The following is a 20,477-nucleotide window of genomic DNA, read 5'->3' on the forward strand; positions in this document are numbered from 1 at the left end:
AAATATTAGAGAAGACGATAATAATAGTCCACTTCCTTATTGACAGTTATCCTGTGAAAAGAGAAAATGCCACCACCGCTTCTGAATAGTTAATTTCAATTCCACCCAAGGTGCTTGAAAAGTGAATTGCTCTTACCAGAGCTCGTTGACCCCTTTAACGAAAAAGATGGTCAACTAAGCTTATGCAGGATTGTGTCTGCACACATGAGGATATGGACAGACCGCTTTGCAGATCCAGGAACTCCAAACGAGATTTTATGCAAAAGAAGAAAAGCCAGGAAGCCCCATAGCGTGATACCGTTTAATTAAAAAGTTTAAAAACATACATAAAAAACAGCCAAATGGCTCCTTACATTTGGGGGTGCCCACCCGGCACTGAGGCTGCGGACTTGTCACCGCTATATTGCGGTTTCAATAGTTAGGATTCTGTGAGGAGATGAAAGCCGCCGCTGACACACCATCCAATAGATCCTCGCCGACACTCCACAGCGCGGGGGGTAAGTCACGTGACCAGGCTGCCTCCGACGTACGTTTCGTTATAGTAATGTCATCAGGGGGGCGTGCCTGGTCACTAAGCATGATGGTATATGTAGTAGGTGAGTGACGGTAATTGGTGGACGAAATACAAATGCAAATACAGCCTCGGTGCCATTTGTCATCCACTTAGATACAACACCGTAAGTAAATTTAGCTTGTGCTAATTAATAAACAGCCAGAGAGATGTTAAACATATAATGTGAATACAAATAACATCATTTTAAGAAGTTCCAAAACCACTATCATACATAATATTATAAAAAGCGCAGATCTCGCATCCCTCCGGACGTGCAACATTCACAATTGGTGACAGAAAAACAAAACAACAAAAAAATATATAAAAAATACTATTATTGTTCACAAATTGATGGTTTAGAATCTCTGTGGAAAATATATATATATATATGCCAGACTCAAACTGGACAGTAGTGCAACTCCCATACCCATTTAAAGAAGTTGCACGAATGTCACGTGCATTGTGGATAAATGGAAAGGATATAAGATTGTGGTCTAGCTAGACAATAATGACAAGCTAAATGGTAATGAAACCGCTAGGCGAGTGCTGGTGATTCTCTCTATATAGAAATCTAGATGGCAACCAAAATAAGCATAGGCTAAAAGAATAGCCAGATAAAAAACTTTATAGATATCTCATAAAAGGACAGTCCATAGGTCACTCATATGGATAACCACAAACACCGTCCAAAAAAAAAAAAAATGGGAGGGGGAAAGAAGAAAAATATTGGGAGAATAAAAACTGAAGGATTCTAAAAAGGCCACTCAATCATCAGTCAGAAAACAGTTGAGGTCTAGTTCAACATTTAGTCCTGATGGTTGCATGGTACGTAATTTGTGTACCCATTTCATTTCGTTCTGGGAGACACTCCGTACCATATGTGTACCTCGACAATTCCTATCAATTTTGTCTATGCCATAAAAAATACATAGGCTAGGATCACTTCCATGATGGCTGGCAAAATGTCTTGATACACTGTGATTAGGAAAACTCTTTCTAATATTTGCTAAATGCTCATTGATACGTATCTTAAGTTGGCGAGTGGTTCTGCCAACATACTGCAAATGGCAGGGACATTCGAGCACGTAAGTGACGTGATCAGATCCACATGTGATCAGGGGTTTTATCTTAAAAGATTCACCTGTCACATTGGATCTGAACTCCGTTTTTTTCTTCTTATCACCAGGGTTACGTGTAGTTCTGCATGCTTTGCATCTTGTACAGTGATGGAACCCTGATCCATCCAAAAAAGTGACCAATTTCCTTGGTGGATCGGGAACATTGGGAGCAATTTTATTCCTAAGACCTGGAGCTCTTTTATAGATGAATTTGGGCACTTTTGGGATGGATGTAATCAAATCTTTATCCTTCCTCAAAATGTGCCAATGACGTTTAAACACAGATTCCACTTGGCGATATTGTCTGTGGAACCCAGTTATAAACGGTACTTCATTTTTATATTCCTTTTAGGTTTGGGGACCAGCAGGGATTGTCTATCAAGGACTGCCACTTGGTTATAGGCTTGTTTCAAGGTAGCTTTAGAGTAACCTTTTTCTAGAAATCTGGTAGTTAGTAGTTTGGCCTGAGTCTCAAAATCATCTTCAATGTCACAATTCCGTTTTAACCTCATAAATTGTCCTTTCGGGACTGCCCCTATCCAGGAGGGATGGTGGCAACTATGGGTGGGTACAAACCCATTTCGGTCCGTAGGTTTAAAATAAGTGAGGGTTTGAAATTTCGAGTCACTCTTTTTGATGGTAAGATCCAAATAATTTACAAAAAGCTTACTGGTTTCAGCTACAAAGGTAAGGCCATAATTATTTAAGTTCATTTGGGCTATAAATATCTCAAGAGATTCTTCAGAGCCTTCCCAAAAAAGGATGATGTCATCAATATAACGTATATAGAATCTCAAGGATTCTGGTCGATTCAAAAAAATTGTCTCGTGTTCCCACTTATTCAAAACAATGTTCGCGACACTCGGAGCATACCTCGCTCCCATGGCTACACCGCCCACCTGATTAAAAAATTGATTGTTGGCCCAAAAATAATTATTTTTCATAGCTAATTCAAGTCCCCTTATCAGGTAATTGATTTGTACCTTTTTTAGCTTAGAAAAACTACTTAAAGCCCATCGAAGGGCTGTTAGAGCATCAGTATGTTTGATATTCGTATATAGGGATTCGATATCCACCGTTGCCATAATGGTATATTGGGTGGCTGGCAGGGTTTGAAGTGCCACTATCAGATCCCTACTATCTTTTAAATAAGATGGACTTTCTGAAACCAGTGGCTTAAAAAAGCCGTCAAGGTACTCTCCCAACCGAGAAAAGAGAGAACCTATTCCGCTGATTATTGGTCGACCAGGAGGGTTAACCTTGTTTTTGTGGATCTTAGGTAGAGTATATAAGACTGGAATTTTGGGTGCATGTAAGACAATATAATCAGCCTCTTTTGGGTTCAAAATGCCTCTTTCGAGTCCCTCATTAACCCAAACAATGAGCAGGTTCTTAAGCTTAAGCGTGGGATCACTCCCAAGAGGCTGGTAAGTATTGCTATCATCGAGTTGATTTTTCATTTCTTGATAATAATACTCTTTTGTGAGAATCACAAGGCCGCCCTTATCGGCCGGTCTCACCACTATATTTTTATTGGTTTCTAATGATTTATTGGCTTCCCGAAAATGTTTGGTGGATTTAGATGGAATGACTTCCATATCACGAATATCATCCTGAACTAAAGTGCGGAAGACCTCAATGTAATGATTGGAACCATGATGGGGATCCTAACTATTGAAACCGCAATATAGCGGTGACAAGTCCGCAGCCTCAGTGCCGGGTGGGCACCCCCAAATGTAAGGAGCCATTTGGCTGTTTTTTATGTATGTTTTTAAACTTTTTAATTAAACGGTATCACGCTATGGGGCTTCCTGGCTTTTCTTCTTTTGCATAAAATCTCGTTTGGAGTTCCTGGATCTGCAAAGCGGTCTGTCCATATCCTCATGTGTGCAGGCACAATCCTGCATAAGCTTAGTTGACCATCTTTTTCGTTAAAGGGGTCAACGAGCTCTGGTAAGAGCAATTCACTTTTCAAGCACCTTGGGTGGAATTGAAATTAACTATTCAGAAGCGGTGGTGGCATTTTCTCTTTTCACAGGATAACTGTCAATAAGGAAGTGGACTATTATTATTGTCTTCTCTAATATTTGGGACTTTTCCTGTATATTTTATGATCACATTTGATTTCACTTTGTGTGTGTTTTTCAAAGTGCAGCGCCGACTGCAATATATTGGGACTTTATTTTGTTATTTTCAATCATACATTTTTCTTTGTATGAGGTATTGATTGTCAATCATAAGTGATTGATTCACGGCACTTTACACTTATTGTATGGGCCTAGCACCCTCTATTCTATATTTACCAACTTTCCATATTTGTTCACTGTTTTGTTATTCAGCAGGTTTTGCAACTTTCTTATACACAATTATTTACCCATTTGTTTTGGGGTTTTTGTTTACATCCTTAGCGCAGTTTCTTTTCCCATTTTTCCATTATTATTAAGTGCCATTATGTGTACCTATTTATATTAAACTATTTTATACTTCAATACTTTGGGCCAGATCCAGAAAGAAATACATTGGCGCAGCGTATCAGAGATACACTACGCCGCCGTACCTTACCTGGCCCATTTTCGAATCCTCAGCGAGTTTGCGCCGTAAGTTACGGCGGCGTAGTGTATTTCTGGCGGTGTATTTCAAATTGGGCGGGTTGGGGGCGGGTTTCATTTAAATGAAGCGTGTCCCTGCGCCGAATGAAATGCGCATGCGTCGTTCCTAAATTTCCCGCCGTGCATTGCGCTAAATGACGTCGCAACAACGTCATTTTTTGAACTTAGACGTGACTTACGTCCATCCCTATTCACGGACGACTTACACAAAAAAAAAATCAAATTTCGACGCGGGAACGACAGCCATACTTAACATGGCAATTCTATCTATACGCCGCAAAATACCAGCTTTAACTATACGACGGAAAAAGCCGACTACAGACGACGTTAGAAAATGCGACGGCCGCGCGTACGTTCGTGGATCGTCGTAAATCGCTAATTTGCATACCTGACACGGAAAACGCCACCCAGCGGACGCCGAAGTATTGCATCTTAGATCCGAAGGCGTATGAAGACGTACACCTGTCGGATCTAACCCAGAAGCCGTCGTATTTTGTTTTGAGGATTTAAAACAACGATACGACGCGGGAAATTTGAAAGTACGCCGGCGTACTTCGTCTGGCGATCTGGCCCTTTGTTTGGCATTTAAAGTCCCACCCAGGGGGAGATACTCTCTTTTTTGTCTATTGTCTTAGGGATGTGGCCAATACAATTGTTTGATATGAGTCAGTGAATACCTCCTCTTTTCCTATTCACCTCTATGGGGAAATCCAGTGAAAACAGACCACCTGTCCCTTTTCATCTGATCATATCCGATCCGCCAGACGGATGGAAAATAGGACCACCATCCATATTTTCTGACAAATGCACCACAACTCTATTAAGTTGAATGTGCAGCGTTTGTCAGGCGGCATCGCTACAAGTCAGGTCAACTTTGCAAATGGCGCAAAGCATCGCAGCCCCAAGTTTATAAAAACCCCCATCCACTGCCTATTGCATCCTGAGGGGTGTGGTTGGTGGGTGGTATAAACGCAGCTCAATTGTAAACTTTTGCCACCCCCCCCAACCATAAGTCTAAACAAAGCCTAAGGCCTTGTTCACATTGGACATACAACTACATGCCCGTTTTTAGTGGCAGAGGGATGCACAGGTGTTACGTGCACCCCTGTGCAGCCCGTCCCATTTATGTCAATTGAGACAGCAGCTGCAAGGCAGAGCCACTACTCCCAACTTGACATCATTGACATCCGCACAGATGTCAGATCTGTCCTTGTAGCTGCTGGGTCCCAACTGACATGAATAGGACTGCCTGCCCCTGTGTATCCCCTTGCAGGTAAACATGGCCCTTCATGGCCTCACGCTTTAGCACACCCCCACTGAACAAGGCCTTAGTAGGAATGTAGCAGGAATTACGTATGTTATACTGTGTTTATGTGTGCAAATAAGGATTTTAGTGTTTTTTTTTTTGTGAAAATAATGATTTGATAAACATTTGCACAAAAATCAGTAGCACCTTACTCTACTGGTCATGTGCTTTTAGAAAATATATGGTTCAGGGGGTCTTTTACAAACTCTAAAAAGCTGTAAATGAAAAAAATGAAAACCTCCAGATTTTGAGAAATTTGCGGGTACATTTGATTTTCACCATTTTGCAAAAAGGCGCAATTTAAAATTTACAAATATTTGTTATTTATTAACTCAACACAGCTTTTATATTTAGTAAATATTTAGCAGGAATTACGTAACATTTTCTGTGTTTTTATCTGCTAATAATGCTTTTAGTGTATTTTTAGCAAAAATATTGTCTTGAAAACATTTGTGCAAATATGCCAGACCTTAAAAATCTTAAGCCTTTATATTTTGTAGGGATTTAGCAGGAATTTTGTCAAATTAGCTGTGTTTTGACGGGCCATAAAAAACAGTAGCACTTTCTTTTTATTCTACAGGTAATGTGCTTTCAAAACATATATGGTTTGAAGGGTCTATTACAAATTCTTAAAGCTGTAAGGGTAAAATGAAACCTTCAGATTTTTGGAGAAATTTGGATAATTAAATTTTTTGTTTGATTTTTCACAATTTTTCAAAAAGTGCATAATTTAAAAGTTACAAATATTTGTCATGTATTAATTCAATACAGGTTATGCTTTTATATTTAATAGGAATTTTGTAAAATGTGCTGTGTTTTTATCTGCTATTAACAATTTAGTGTATTTTTAACAAAAAATATTTGTTTGATAAATTTGTGCAAATATCGTAGGGCCTTAAAAATCAGTAGCACCTTCTTTTTATTCTACTGGTCAGTGGCGGAACTACCGCCATAGCGACCCACGCGGGCGCTATGGGGCCCGCAGCCGAGTGGGGCCCGGTGAGGATGAAGAAAAAGCCCCAAGTGTTTGCCGCATCCGAGTACATTGTTAGCCCTGAGCGTCTGGGAGTCAGGACCATCTGATGCCGAAGGTTGCCGAGTGCGGCTGAGTGCCATCAGCGCCGAGTGTTACTGAGTACGGCCGAGTGCCGTACTCGGCGCTGGCGGCACTCGGCCACTTTCGGCATCAGATGGTCCTGACTCCCAGACGCTCGGGGCTAAAAATGTGCTCGGATGCTGCCCCGCCTTCTGGAGTCTGCAGCGCCAATGGCGGGACGTGTGACGTCCATCATAGGCGCTGCAGGCTCCACGGCGGGAATTACAATTTGGCCGCCGCGCGGCTCTCCTCGGCTCCTCTGACTGCCAGTGCCTGCCCTGCTGTGACCGCACACCAACTTAAGGCTGAGGCTGCTAAGGTAGGTGACTCAGTGTGCTGTGGAGAGCCCTTACTGATCTTCAGTTGACCTAAATGAACGTAAAAGCTGCAATACTGTTCACAATAAGAAATTGTTGTTCACAGAATTACAGGTTTGTGATTAGATTGCTAACATTGCCAGTTTGATGTATCCGTAAGGTGTCCTGTGGGGGGAGAAAAACCCCGTATTCGAGTGAGAATTTTTATTTTTGTCCTTGTAGAAAAAATGGCAAAAAAAATAAAAAATCAGCAGTAATAGCAATAGTGGCAATGGTAAACGTCATACATTTATCTCTCTACAAACATATTGAAGATTTCAAATACTGTGTCATTCCCACTATGTGAATCATATGTACGGTATTTGTCAGGATTTACTGAAGTATGCTAGCCTAGTCATTTTAACCACTTCAGCCCCAGAAGAATCCCCCCCCCCTTCCTGACCAGAGCACGTTTTGCAATTCGGCACTGCGTCGCTTTAACTGACAATTGTGCAGTCGTGGGACGTTGCACCCAAAAAAAAATTTTTATTTTATTTATATATTTATTTAAATTTTTGTTTTGCTGTTCAAAATTAATATAAGCTGTTGCTTGGGTACTGTGCCACATGAGTGTAGTAATGTGTTGTTCAATGGCATTAGTTCATATAACATTTTGCTATGGGGCCCTGTGATTTCTAGTTACGCCCCTGCTACTGATCCTGTGCTTTCTGAAAATATTTGGTTGGGGGGGGGGGGGGTCTTTTGAAAATTCTGAAAGCTATAAGTGAAAAATAAAAAAGCAAAGGAAAAATTGCAAAAATTGTCTGGCTAGCTGAGTTTAAAAGTGTAGCTCAGGGCCTGGCAGTGAAAAGGTTCATATAAGTAAATTTGTTAAAACCAATTTTTTCAGTTGCTTCCTGGTTTCTGGACTAGGCCAAAATCATGTTATACATCCTATGACTCTTCATGCACATTTTTTTTATCTGGAGGTGAGGAGGACTTTTCTTAGCTAAGAACACCCTCCTGCCAGCATGTCTGAGCTAAGGCAGATGGATTCCATAAAGTAAATGCTAATATACTGTCTATGGGAATGTTTTCGCACTGATGTAGGCTAAAAATCCTGGCTCACTCGAATTCATCCAAAAGGTGTTCTATCAGGTTAAGGTCAGGACTCTGTGCAAGCCAGTCAAGTTCCTCCACCCCAAACTTGATCATTAGTTCATGCTTTATGGACTTATGGAGTTTCTGCACTGGTCCGCAATCATGTTGGAACAGGAAGGGGCCATTGCCAAACTGTTCCCACAAAGTTGGGAGCATGACATTTTCCAAAACGTCTTGATATGCTGACGCCTTAGGAGTTCCCTTCACTGGAACTAAGGGGCTAAGCCCAACACCTGAAAAGCAACCCCACACCATAATCCCTTGTCCACCAAATGATTTGGACCAGTGCACAAATCAAGGTCCATAAAGACATGGATGAGCAAGTTTGTGGTGAAGGACTGGCCTACACAGAGTCCTGACTTCAACCCGATAGAACACCTTTGGGATGAATTAGAGCAGAGACTGCGAGCCAGGCATTTTCAGTGCCTGACCTCACAAATGTGCTTCTGGAAGAATGGTCAAACATTCCATATACACACACTCATAAACCTTGTGTGCAACCTTCCTAGGAGTTGAAGCTGTTATAGCTGCAAATATTGAACCCTACAGTCTAGGACCCTACAGTCTAAGACTGGGGTGCCATTAAAGTTCATGTACATGTAAAGAACAGGTGTCCCAATACTTTTGCCTATATATGTAGCGCCTGGTTACTTCCAAGTACCAGTGCTTTGTTAAATTTAGTGGGGGATCAGAGAGTTAAGTAGCTCTGATCCAGTTAATCTATTTAAATTGGGTCTCTGTCTCAGCTTGGCTGTGCTGTGGGCTTACTCTGTTGTTCCTGGGGTGCTGTTCCCACCCCAGGACGATAGATGGCAGCAGTGGAGTTGAGGTTGGGGTGCTTTACCCCGGCAGCCTATCAGGAGGGTTTCTCCTCGCTGTGCATGCTGGGGGAGGGTATTTATGAGACAGATGCCATTGGTCTGGGTTCTTCTTCATCGAGTGCGGCACCCACCTTTAGGGTGACTGCATCACAACGCCCCGGCGAAATGGCCTACCAGGCCGGGGTGCACGTGCCACGCAGTGTTCCTGGTTCCGGGACCATGTTGGTCCGGAACATTTAAAGCTGTGGAGGGCCCCAGTAATCGACTGGGTCCCCAATCCTGAGAAGATCCCAAGCGAGATAGCTGTTCGGTTGGGGAGTCCATCTGAGGAGAGCCAAGAGAGGCTGGCAATCCAATAGGGTCTCGACAATCCACCAGGGATCAAGGGAACCGAACACTGAAAGGATGGACATTGGTCACCTGTCAGTCGGTCACCTGTAAACTACCTGAAGGAGATCCAGGCCGATGTCTTTTAACGAGGATTACCTCCGCTACCATAATCCTTAGGAGGGTCTGTGGCAGAGACTTTTCCTCTAAGTTCTGAGTGATACTCTGGCTGCCAGGTCAGTGAGAGAGACCTGTCCAGGTACGCTATACCCACTCCGGCTGGAGTGGCGAAGAAGACTAAGTGTTGTTGGAAGCAGGACTGTTTCCCTTTTGATAAGCCTGAATCTGCTATTTCTCCTTCTACTTCAACTCTTCTCACCACAAAGTTTTATTGTGTTTACCCGGCTGGGTAATAAAGAGCACAGAAAATAACACCTGTCGTGGACATTCTGTTAATGCTACATCCACCATACACCCTTAGACGGCGGAGGAGCCATGAGGTAACATGCCACCCAAAACAAACCAGCAGCTCCTTCGGGGGTAGTGCTACATTATATATATATATATTGTAAAGTTTGGGGTTGTATAGCTCAAGTGTAATGTCTGCTAGCGAGTACAGTCCATGCCAAATGTTTCCATTTAAGGCCTTGTTGTCCCACTTTTTTTTAAAGAAAAGTTCACACGAAGTCCCAGAAATTGCAAACCATGTGTTCCCCATGCAGGGGACTTCAATATTAACAAAAAAATATCCAGCCTCCTGGCTCACTTCAGTTAAGAAATAGTTATGTAGCTTCATTGCTTACACATACCGCAGTGCTGCTCACGCCTTCCACTTTAGACCTTGGGCTGTCTCCCAAAGACCATTTTCTTGCCAACGCTGTCCACGTAAATAGCAGTCCCTCACTGCTCTGACCAGTTAGGTCAGTGTGCTGGTAGTTTCAAAAACCTGGACCCAGGAGATTTTATCCCACCTGGATCTCTTAGAAATCTCCAGACTCCAGGTCCCATAATGGATTTTTCTCTGCATTAAGCACACCCACTGGAACCCCTCAACCTGCCTGGTTTTTAAGCTCTTTAAACCCTGGCAGCGCATAGAACTGACACATTATACATGTATATATATATATATATATATATATATATATATATATATATATATATATATATATATATATATATATAGATGTATATCTATAGATCTATTTATATATATAGATTTGTAGATCTATGTATATATATAAATATATATATATATGTATAAAGGGGGGAACTAATGCGCAAACCAAACTAACCATGGGCAACTGAGTAAAGATGTAATTAAAATAATACTAAGATAAGAAAGCAGCAGCCACTACCAAAACAGTGCTCACGCACCAAATGACAATGTAAAATGGGGGGGTGTAGTGGCGCTTGCCAATAAAAGAATACAATAAATAAATATCATATAACGCACAGCAACGTATGAATATTGGCCGACGGATCCAATAAAATGTGTTCCACTTCTAATTTTCCTCAGAAACCCTTCATACCATCCACAACTAGGATGTGACGGGTGGGAATAGTGAGATTGATGAAATTCAATAAAGACTAAAAATAATGATTTATTGTCAATAAGTAATATGAAAATATTTCCAGTACATAATGAACTCCAATGCCATTACCAAATAGGCAAAAACGTGATAACGTGATAACGTGGATAATAATAATAGTCATGTGTGATCCAAAAAATACAAAGTAAAAACTCTCAATGAGTTGTTGTGAAAAAACAAAAAAAAGTTTTTTTATATAAGATGTTAGTGCACCAAAAATATGTGCAAAGTGAAAATAAATCAATAATGTTCAAGCAAAAAAAAATAAATAGAGTTCAAATTAATAAAGTGTTCAAAGTAGGTTGCAGCACTTGATAAAGTGTTCTAACAGTGCAAACCAAAAGTGTATATAGAATGAAGTTGATAAGATGCTTGATTTCACAGTTTCCCAAAAGGTGCAGTAGTGTTTATACAAAGAAAGGTGCTGCAATTCACCGCACGATCCTCCAGTGTAGTTTGTGCAGACCAAAATGAAGGTAATAATAGCCTCTCACCTCGGAACAGGTTAAACCAGCCTGTTAGATGTATATAAAGCCCAGCAGCACACACTCTGGATCCAGGAAGGCTCAGGTCAAGTTCTGAGTGATACTCTGGCTGCCAGGTCAGTGAGAGAGACCTGTCCAGGTACGCTATACCCACTCCGGCTGGAGTGGCGAAGAAGACTAAGTGTTGTTGGAAGCAGGACTGTTTCCCTTTTGATAAGCCTGAATCTGCTATTTCTCCTTCTACTTCAACTCTTCTCACCACAAAGTTTTATTGTGTTTACCCGGCTGGGTAATAAAGAGCACAGAAAATAACACCTGTCGTGGACATTCTGTTAATGCTACATCCACCATACACCCTTAGACGGCGGAGGAGCCATGAGGTAACATGCCACCCAAAACAAACCAGCAGCTCCTTCGGGGGTAGTGCTACATTATATATATATATATTGTAAAGTTTGGGGTTGTATAGCTCAAGTGTAATGTCTGCTAGCGAGTACAGTCCATGCCAAATGTTTCCATTTAAGGCCTTGTTGTCCCACTTTTTTTTAAAGAAAAGTTCACACGAAGTCCCAGAAATTGCAAACCATGTGTTCCCCATGCAGGGGACTTCAATATTAACAAAAAAATATCCAGCCTCCTGGCTCACTTCAGTTAAGAAATAGTTATGTAGCTTCATTGCTTACACATACCGCAGTGCTGCTCACGCCTTCCACTTTAGACCTTGGGCTGTCTCCCAAAGACCATTTTCTTGCCAACGCTGTCCACGTAAATAGCAGTCCCTCACTGCTCTGACCAGTTAGGTCAGTGTGCTGGTAGTTTCAAAAACCTGGACCCAGGAGATTTTATCCCACCTGGATCTCTTAGAAATCTCCAGACTCCAGGTCCCATAATGGATTTTTCTCTGCATTAAGCACACCCACTGGAACCCCTCAACCTGCCTGGTTTTTAAGCTCTTTAAACCCTGGCAGCGCATAGAACTGACACATTATACATGTATATATATATATATATATATATATATATATATATATATATATATATATATATAGATGTATATCTATAGATCTATTTATATATATAGATTTGTAGATCTATGTATATATATAAATATATATATATATGTATAAAGGGGGGAACTAATGCGCAAACCAAACTAACCATGGGCAACTGAGTAAAGATGTAATTAAAATAATACTAAGATAAGAAAGCAGCAGCCACTACCAAAACAGTGCTCACGCACCAAATGACAATGTAAAATGGGGGGGTGTAGTGGCGCTTGCCAATAAAAGAATACAATAAATAAATATCATATAACGCACAGCAACGTATGAATATTGGCCGACGGATCCAATAAAATGTGTTCCACTTCTAATTTTCCTCAGAAACCCTTCATACCATCCACAACTAGGATGTGACGGGTGGGAATAGTGAGATTGATGAAATTCAATAAAGACTAAAAATAATGATTTATTGTCAATAAGTAATATGAAAATATTTCCAGTACATAATGAACTCCAATGCCATTACCAAATAGGCAAAAACGTGATAACGTGGATAATAATAATAGTCATGTGTGATCCAAAAAATACAAAGTAAAAACTCTCAATGAGTTGTTGTGAAAAAACAAAAAAAAGTTTTTTTATATAAGATGTTAGTGCACCAAAAATATGTGCAAAGTGAAAATAAATCAATAATGTTCAAGCAAAAAAAAATAAATAGAGTTCAAATTAATAAAGTGTTCAAAGTAGGTTGCAGCACTTGATAAAGTGTTCTAACAGTGCAAACCAAAAGTGTATATAGAATGAAGTTGATAAGATGCTTGATTTCACAGTTTCCCAAAAGGTGCAGTAGTGTTTATACAAAGAAAGGTGCTGCAATTCACCGCACGATCCTCCAGTGTAGTTTGTGCAGACCAAAATGAAGGTAATAATAGCCTCTCACCTCGGAACAGGTTAAACCAGCCTGTTAGATGTATATAAAGCCCAGCAGCACACACTCTGGATCCAGGAAGGCTCAGGTCACTCCTAATCATCCGACCAAGGGTTCGTCCAGACCACTCTCAATGAAAGTAAAGTGCAAACTCCATAGTGCAGTAAATTCAGCAAAATTTAATAGAAAAAATATAAGCATTTAAAATAGCTGGAAACAGCATGCAGATGGTTTACAGCGAATGTTTGTGGATAGGCAGCAGATCTCCGCTCTCGGCCGCGAGCGGAGATGACGTCACCGACGGCACTTCTCCTTTTATATATATACATACATACATACACAAATGTAAATCATTTGCACTTACTCAAAATGACCACGCATAGAAATTTCAAAGTGATTTTTTTAGCAGAACAACAACATAGGGACATGGATGGATGGGTGAGTTTGCTATGAATATTACAAAATATTAAATAGCATTTTCAGTTTGTGGTGCTCAGATACAGTTAAGTTCCATTATTAATGTCTGACCAGAAAAAACACCACTACCTACAGAAATGAACACACATCTAATAGCATATGCATCTTACATTAATGTCCTATTCATATCCTATGAAGCTTATCTGGCAAAAGAGAACAGCCAAATGTGTAGTCAGATAAAAAAAATGTCTTGTTAAGCATTACTAATCAGGGATTCATTAGTATTTCCATTTGATATAATATAAAAAGGCATTTGACGCTATAGCGAAATTGCAAGCTGTATTCACAGAAATTTAAAAACATCCACCTATCTCGTCGGCATATTGGTATGGTAGATTAAATAGGGTAAACGCGGTGAGTCGCGGCTTATTCATTATTACTTTTTACACTAAATTAAATGCCTCATAGCTAGTATTATTACAATGAATATGTGAGCACAATGGCTCAAACCAGGAGCTTACATAATATAATTATAGTTCAGAACAAACTGAATATTGCAGAGCACACTCCCTAAAAAATAATAGAATAAAAGTAAGGATTGTATTCTCGGGCATACTATAGCTTTTGATGCATTAGTGGATGAGACTCGATGGATTCACAAAGACAAAGTAATGTTCTTGATCTATAATACTCAGATCATCTAATTGTTCTTTTTCAATTACTTTCAGAGATGCAGGAAAACAGATAACACACTGTGATAATGAGAACACAAAATGGTAATGTCAAATGCTTTGTTAGATGATTATCTTGTTACTATCTCATAGACACACAATGGTTTCCAGCATTGGCTATAATTATGTCAAATAGCATTGCAATCTGTTTTCATGATTCCTATTGTGTTTACTTGTCAGACATTCTAAAAAGTTAGAGTATCCAGTCTTACACATTTTTTTTCATTATCAAAGAAGTTTCTCCTTTGGATTTCATTCATCCCTTGGTTTAGAAGGGCACAGTGATTACATGACATTAGTGATGGGAAAATGTGGCTGGGTTCAATTCACCAATGGTTCAGCGAATCTTGTTCGAAATCTAGCACACATCCAATTTAGAGGTCATCCATTTGTCTATGAGGCCCATTTTGATGTTAAAATCTCATGTGTTGGAAAAAAAATTCATAAGAGCAAGACTACACAAGCTCAGAAACGAAAAAATACATACAAAACTATTCAACACATTACGTCACTTCTGAAGTTGTATTCTGTCAAATGACAATTCTCTAATTGTTAGTAACCTCTTTACTTTCAAAATGAGACTAGCATGCCACAAAAATCAGACATTCTGTCATCTGAAAATCAAAGCGTGTTTATGAGGCTTTAAGGTTTGACCTCATATTTTATGGTTTTGGCAAATCCGAAGACAAAAATCTGCAGGTCTGGGGTCTTATAGGCAGCAGTCTACTACCATTAGAAACAGATGCAGTCAGCACTGACCATTTGGGAAAAAAAATCTAAAAAGACAGCATTTTAGGATTCCCCACTTAACCTAGATACAAATCTAAACTTCATTACCTTATTTTCAAACAGCCTTGCTGACTGTGCACAACACAGCATTAACAGAGGAAAGTTTGCCTTCCTCTATGAAAAAAGCACTGATTGAGGTTCTGTCCAAACAGATAGAACCCTATAATTTCCCTGCTCCACTGAAGCCTGGTCAAACACCTAAAAATGGCTATTAATTCCTAATAAAAATACCAAGCCATGCTTAATTAAAGGTCCTAGTATCCAAAGCAAAATAATTTTAAAGTGGTTGTATAGTCAGATTTTTTACTTTTACCTACAGGTAGGGATGAGCTTCGAGTCAAACTCATGTTAGACTCGAACATCGTATGTTCGATCGTTCGTCGAAATACGAACAAAACGGGTCGTTCGCGCCAAATTCAAGTTACGTTTCACAGATCATAATTCACTGCGGCATCGCTGGATGAAGTTTGGCCAAGCATGTACTATGACCCGCATGCTTGGCCAATCACAGAGCGCAAAAAACGGAGAGCCATAATTGGCCAAAGCCAGGGTGGCTTTGGCCAATTATGGCTCATGGGTTTAGTACACGCCCCACACTATAAAAGGCTGCCTGCAGGTCGGCCTTGTGTCGTGTGTTGCGGTGGTTAAGAGAGGACAGAGAGAGTAATTTTTTGCAGGTAGATAGAGCAGGCAGGCAGGCTAGTCAGTTAATGTTACAGTGTGTAGAGGATATATATACATCCCAGGTGTTGTACATATATTTATACACTGTATAGTTTAGCTAGATCAGTTCTTCCTAATTTCCTGGCAGGCAGGTGAGTGTGCTAGCTGCAGTATTCTTACGTGGTTTATTGCCTGTGTCCTCTGTAGTTTGCACCTAAAGCTATTTGGTGTGTACTGGCCGTGTGCTCTGTAGTTTGCACCTAAAGCTACTTGGTGTGTACTGGCCGTGTGATCTGTAGTTTGCACCTAAAGATTCAGGAGCAGTGATTTTAATGATGTTTAAATAAAAAAAAAAAATATGAAAAATTCCTTTAAATATTGTACCTGCTGGGTGCCTGTGAAAACGTCTTTGAGAACACGGGTCTTGCCCGAGGGAACATGTATGGAAAAAAAGTTTTAAAAACGGTAGTTTTTTTCAGGAGTCCTGAAAAAATGACCGTTTTTAAAACTTTTTTTCCATTGATACATGTTCCCTGGGGCAAGACCCGGGTTCTCAAAGACTTTTCACAGGCATACTATAGACACCCAGCAGGTACAATATTTAAAGGAATTTTAATTTTATTTTTATTTTTAATTTAAGCATCATTAAAATCACTGCTCCTGAAAAAACGACAGTTTTTAAAACTTTTTTCTCATTGATACATGTTCCCTGGGGCAAGACCCGGGTTCTCAAAGACGTTTTACAACAATAACTTGCATATTAGGCTTTAAAATGAGCACTTTTGAATTCGAACGTTTAAGTCCTATAGACGTCAATGGGGTTCTAAATGTTCGCGCAAACGTTCGGTCCGTTCAAAGGTTCTGGTGCGAACCGAACGGGCGGGTGTTCGGCTCATCCATACCTACAGGTAACCCTATAAGTCTTACCTGTAGGTAAAAAAAAATATCTCCTAAACCTTTACGGTTTAGGAGAAATTCCCCTCGCAATGAGCCGCTGACTGCAACGGCACATGCGCACAGGGGATTCTCGGGGCGAAGGCCCGGCAGACGCTGGACCTTGCCGGAAAGAAGTCTCCAGCGCGCATGCACGGGAGTGATGACATCGCGGCTCCAGGCACTCACAGCGCTGGAACTGCGATACCTAGAAGACATGCCGAGGGAAAATGTCATCCCCCTATGCGGTGCATACTAGCTCATTATGCCTTTTGCCTTACAGGTGGCACAAAAAAATTTTTTTTTGACTATACAACCGCTTTAAGTGTGAAGACAAGGGGCCAAATTCTCAAAACCATGTGTAAATTTAGGATTATCTAACTTATGTCATTTAAGTTAGGGCGCCCTAAGTTGGTGTCGTAACTACCGTATTCTCAGTGCATTTGCGCTCAAAACTGCGCCATCCTTAACTTAAGTTTCAATGCCTAAGGCGTGGTTATGGCAAGTGGGATTGAAGTGGGCGTGCTTCATTGTAATGAGCCGTGACCCCATGCAAATGAAGTGCCGGCCGTACTGCGCATGCGCGCACGAATCTGGACCTCAATGCGCATGTGCAGAACTTTGGTCAGCGCAATCAGTGAGATAGGTAAAAGGCCAAGCGTACTTAGTTTGAAGATCGCCCTGTGTCTAAATAGCCCCAGTCAAACACACTTCAATTGCAAAAGTATTTCCCTGTGTTCCCTTCCTAAAGCAAGTTGCTTCTGCTTTGAACGTTTGTCAGTGTTTGTTGGTAAGATTGTTTTGTGAGAAAAGTGTTTGTGGAGTTGGAGGGTATAGTTGGTGTTTGTTTTTGCTAATTTGTTTTTTGTTTTGATTGTTTGCCTGTTTGTTTTTACTAATAGTTTTTTTTGGGTTTTGTTTATATTTTTTGTTTTTCTTTTTTGCCTGTTTGTTTTCGAATTAATAGTAGCTGTCTGTCTATTTTTTATTTTGGCTTGTTTGTATTTTCTTTGGTGTGTGTGTGTATTGTTGTTTGTTTGTTGGCTGAGTTCCCTGTTGCTGGGTGTTGTCTGTCATGGCTCCCAAGCGCAGGAAGCTAAATTTTTCACCGGCAGAGAAGCATATACTTGCTCAGGGCGTCCTTAAATTTGGGTGATTTCTCCATGGCCCTGAGAGCCACACCACCACCCCGGCCAGGAGGAAGGAGATCCTTCAAAAGATCACCGATCGGATCAATGCGGCGGGGGGGGGGGAGACCAGGACCATCGCTGGAGTTCAAAAAAAAATAAATGACTTGAGGAGCGTGTCCCGGAACAAGCTGGCAACGCTGCATGCCCATACCAGGGGCACTGGAGGAGGGGGACCCTGCCCAGTCAGGATGAGTGAGGAGGAATGGGCAGTGGCCCAGTGTTTCCACCCACAGCAGGTGGTGGGCCTGCCTGGCTTTGACAATGATCCTCTTATGAGGACAGGTAATTTTTTGTTTGGAATTTCTATCTGGTGATTAGTATGTGTGGGTGGGGGAAGGGAAGATGTGCCAAGTGTATGGATCCAACAACCTGTGATTGTTTTGTGTCCTCCCCAGATGGCCAGGAGGTGGCAGCCCCATCAGCCCAGGAGGTGGCAGCCCCATCAGCCCAGGAGGTGGCAGCCCCATCAGCCCAGGAGGTGGCAGCCCCATCAGCCCAGGAGGTGGCAGCCCCATCAGCCCAGGAGGTGGCAGCCCCATCAGGTCACGAGGTTGCTGGCCCATCAGGTCAGGAGGTTGCTGGCCCATCAGGTCAGGAGGTTGCTGGCCCATCAGGGCAGGCTGCTGCACCACCCCCAAGACAGGCTCATGCAGAGTCCCAAGAAGGGCAGGATTCGCCATGGGAGGATAATTTGGATGTTGAGTGGGAGGAGGATGAGGGGGAGGAAGATGACAATATTCTGATTGGGCAGGAAATAATGATGGGCCAAGATATGACCTTTGAATCATCCCCTGAGGGAACCCCACAGGCGCCCAGAAGTCAGGCCACCATCATGGGTCGCCCCTTCCAACCCTCCTCCAACATGCAGCAGCACCCATGGCTCACTCCAACTCCTCCTCCAAGGCCACAAGCCTCAGGGGCAAGTAGGATGCCGACCCCTGAAAACAGGGGGGGGTTGGTGCGTCTGCCGGTCAGTCTGTTGAGGGACAATGTCCGGCAGACCCGCAGTCTGTCTGCAATACAAAAAACTATCAGCAAGGTGGAGCGCAGCCTGGGTGCAATGAGGGAGTCACTGGGTGACGTGGCCACCAACTCCGTGGGGGTCATCACCTGTTTGTGGGACATGAGGAACGCCACAACAGGTGTGGCCCAGGAGGTGACTGCCCTCACCCAGGCTGTGCAGGCCAATACCCGGGCTGTGCAGGCCAATACGGCTGCCATAACTTCCTGTCTGACAAGGATAGCCGTTGCCTTGGAGGGAAGGCCAGCAGGAGGACAGACACCAGGGGAGGCTGCTTCCTCCCCTGTACAGTCCCCCCGCCCTCAAAATACTCCCTCCCCTGCACAGTCCCCCCCCCCCTGAGAATACTCCCTCCCCTGCACATTCCCCCCCCCCTGAAAATACTCCCTCCCCTGCACAGACCCCCCCCCGTGAAGATCCCCCAGTTGGCCGTGGCCGTCCCCGTGGCCGTCCCCGTGACCGTGCCCGTGCCCGTGGGCAGCCCAGAAGGAGCACTCGGCAACATCCCTAATTTGCAGGGGTACTTTTTTTTTTTTTTTTTTACACTGTACTTATGATTTGGTATATGTGTGTGAATGATGTGTGAATGTGGGGGGATGGCATTCCTGAAAACATAAGGGTGTCACCCTCAGTTTTGGTGGAGTAGGGATCCCCAGGACCAGGGAGAAGTCATCCTAGGTTCCTGAATGGTGTATGAATGCACAGTGACATAATTGGAGCCGTGGCGGGGCGTTACTGCTCCCAAGTACCAAAGGGGGGGGGGGGTACTTGGATCTAATCCAATTCTATGTGCATGTGATGTGTCTGTGCTAGGGACCACAGTGACGTGCATTCATGCATTCTCATTGTGAGATAATTAATGTGCGTTTTGTAAATCAAAATAAACATTCTGTTTGGCATATAAGTAATGTGCATTTATTTAACAAAATAAAGATTTAAAGGTCACATAATCTCTGTGATTTGGTCTTGGCAAATCAAAAACAAAAATTGTATTAGGATGCATTTACTGGGCAAAGATGCCTTCAGACAGTTGTCTCCTGATTGCCTGGCCCTCAGCAGACCGGGTAGAGGGGTTTGGGGGGGGGGGGTTGCCTGGGTGGGGGGTTAGGTCAGGAGATATCTCCACATGCATGCCCTTTCTTAATGCAAAATTGTGCAGTATGCAACATGCACCAATAATTTTGCATACAAAGTCTGGGGAATACAATAGTGTACCCCCAGTCTTGTCCAGGCATCGGAATCGTGACTTTAGCATGCCAAAAGTCCGCTCAACTATAGCCCGGGTCTGGACGTGCACCTCATTGTATTTTCGTTCTCCGGGTGTTTGGGGGTTTCTAAAGGGGGTCATCAGGTGGGGTCCCAATGCATATCCTGAGTCACCTGTAAGGGAAAAGACAGGAGAATATTAGTCATGCATGTGCCCCTTGTGATGTCTCCATCATG

The sequence above is a fragment of the Rana temporaria genome, chromosome 4 (assembly GCF_905171775.1).
Source record: "Rana temporaria chromosome 4, aRanTem1.1, whole genome shotgun sequence".
Classification (NCBI taxonomy): Eukaryota; Metazoa; Chordata; class Amphibia; order Anura; family Ranidae; genus Rana; species Rana temporaria.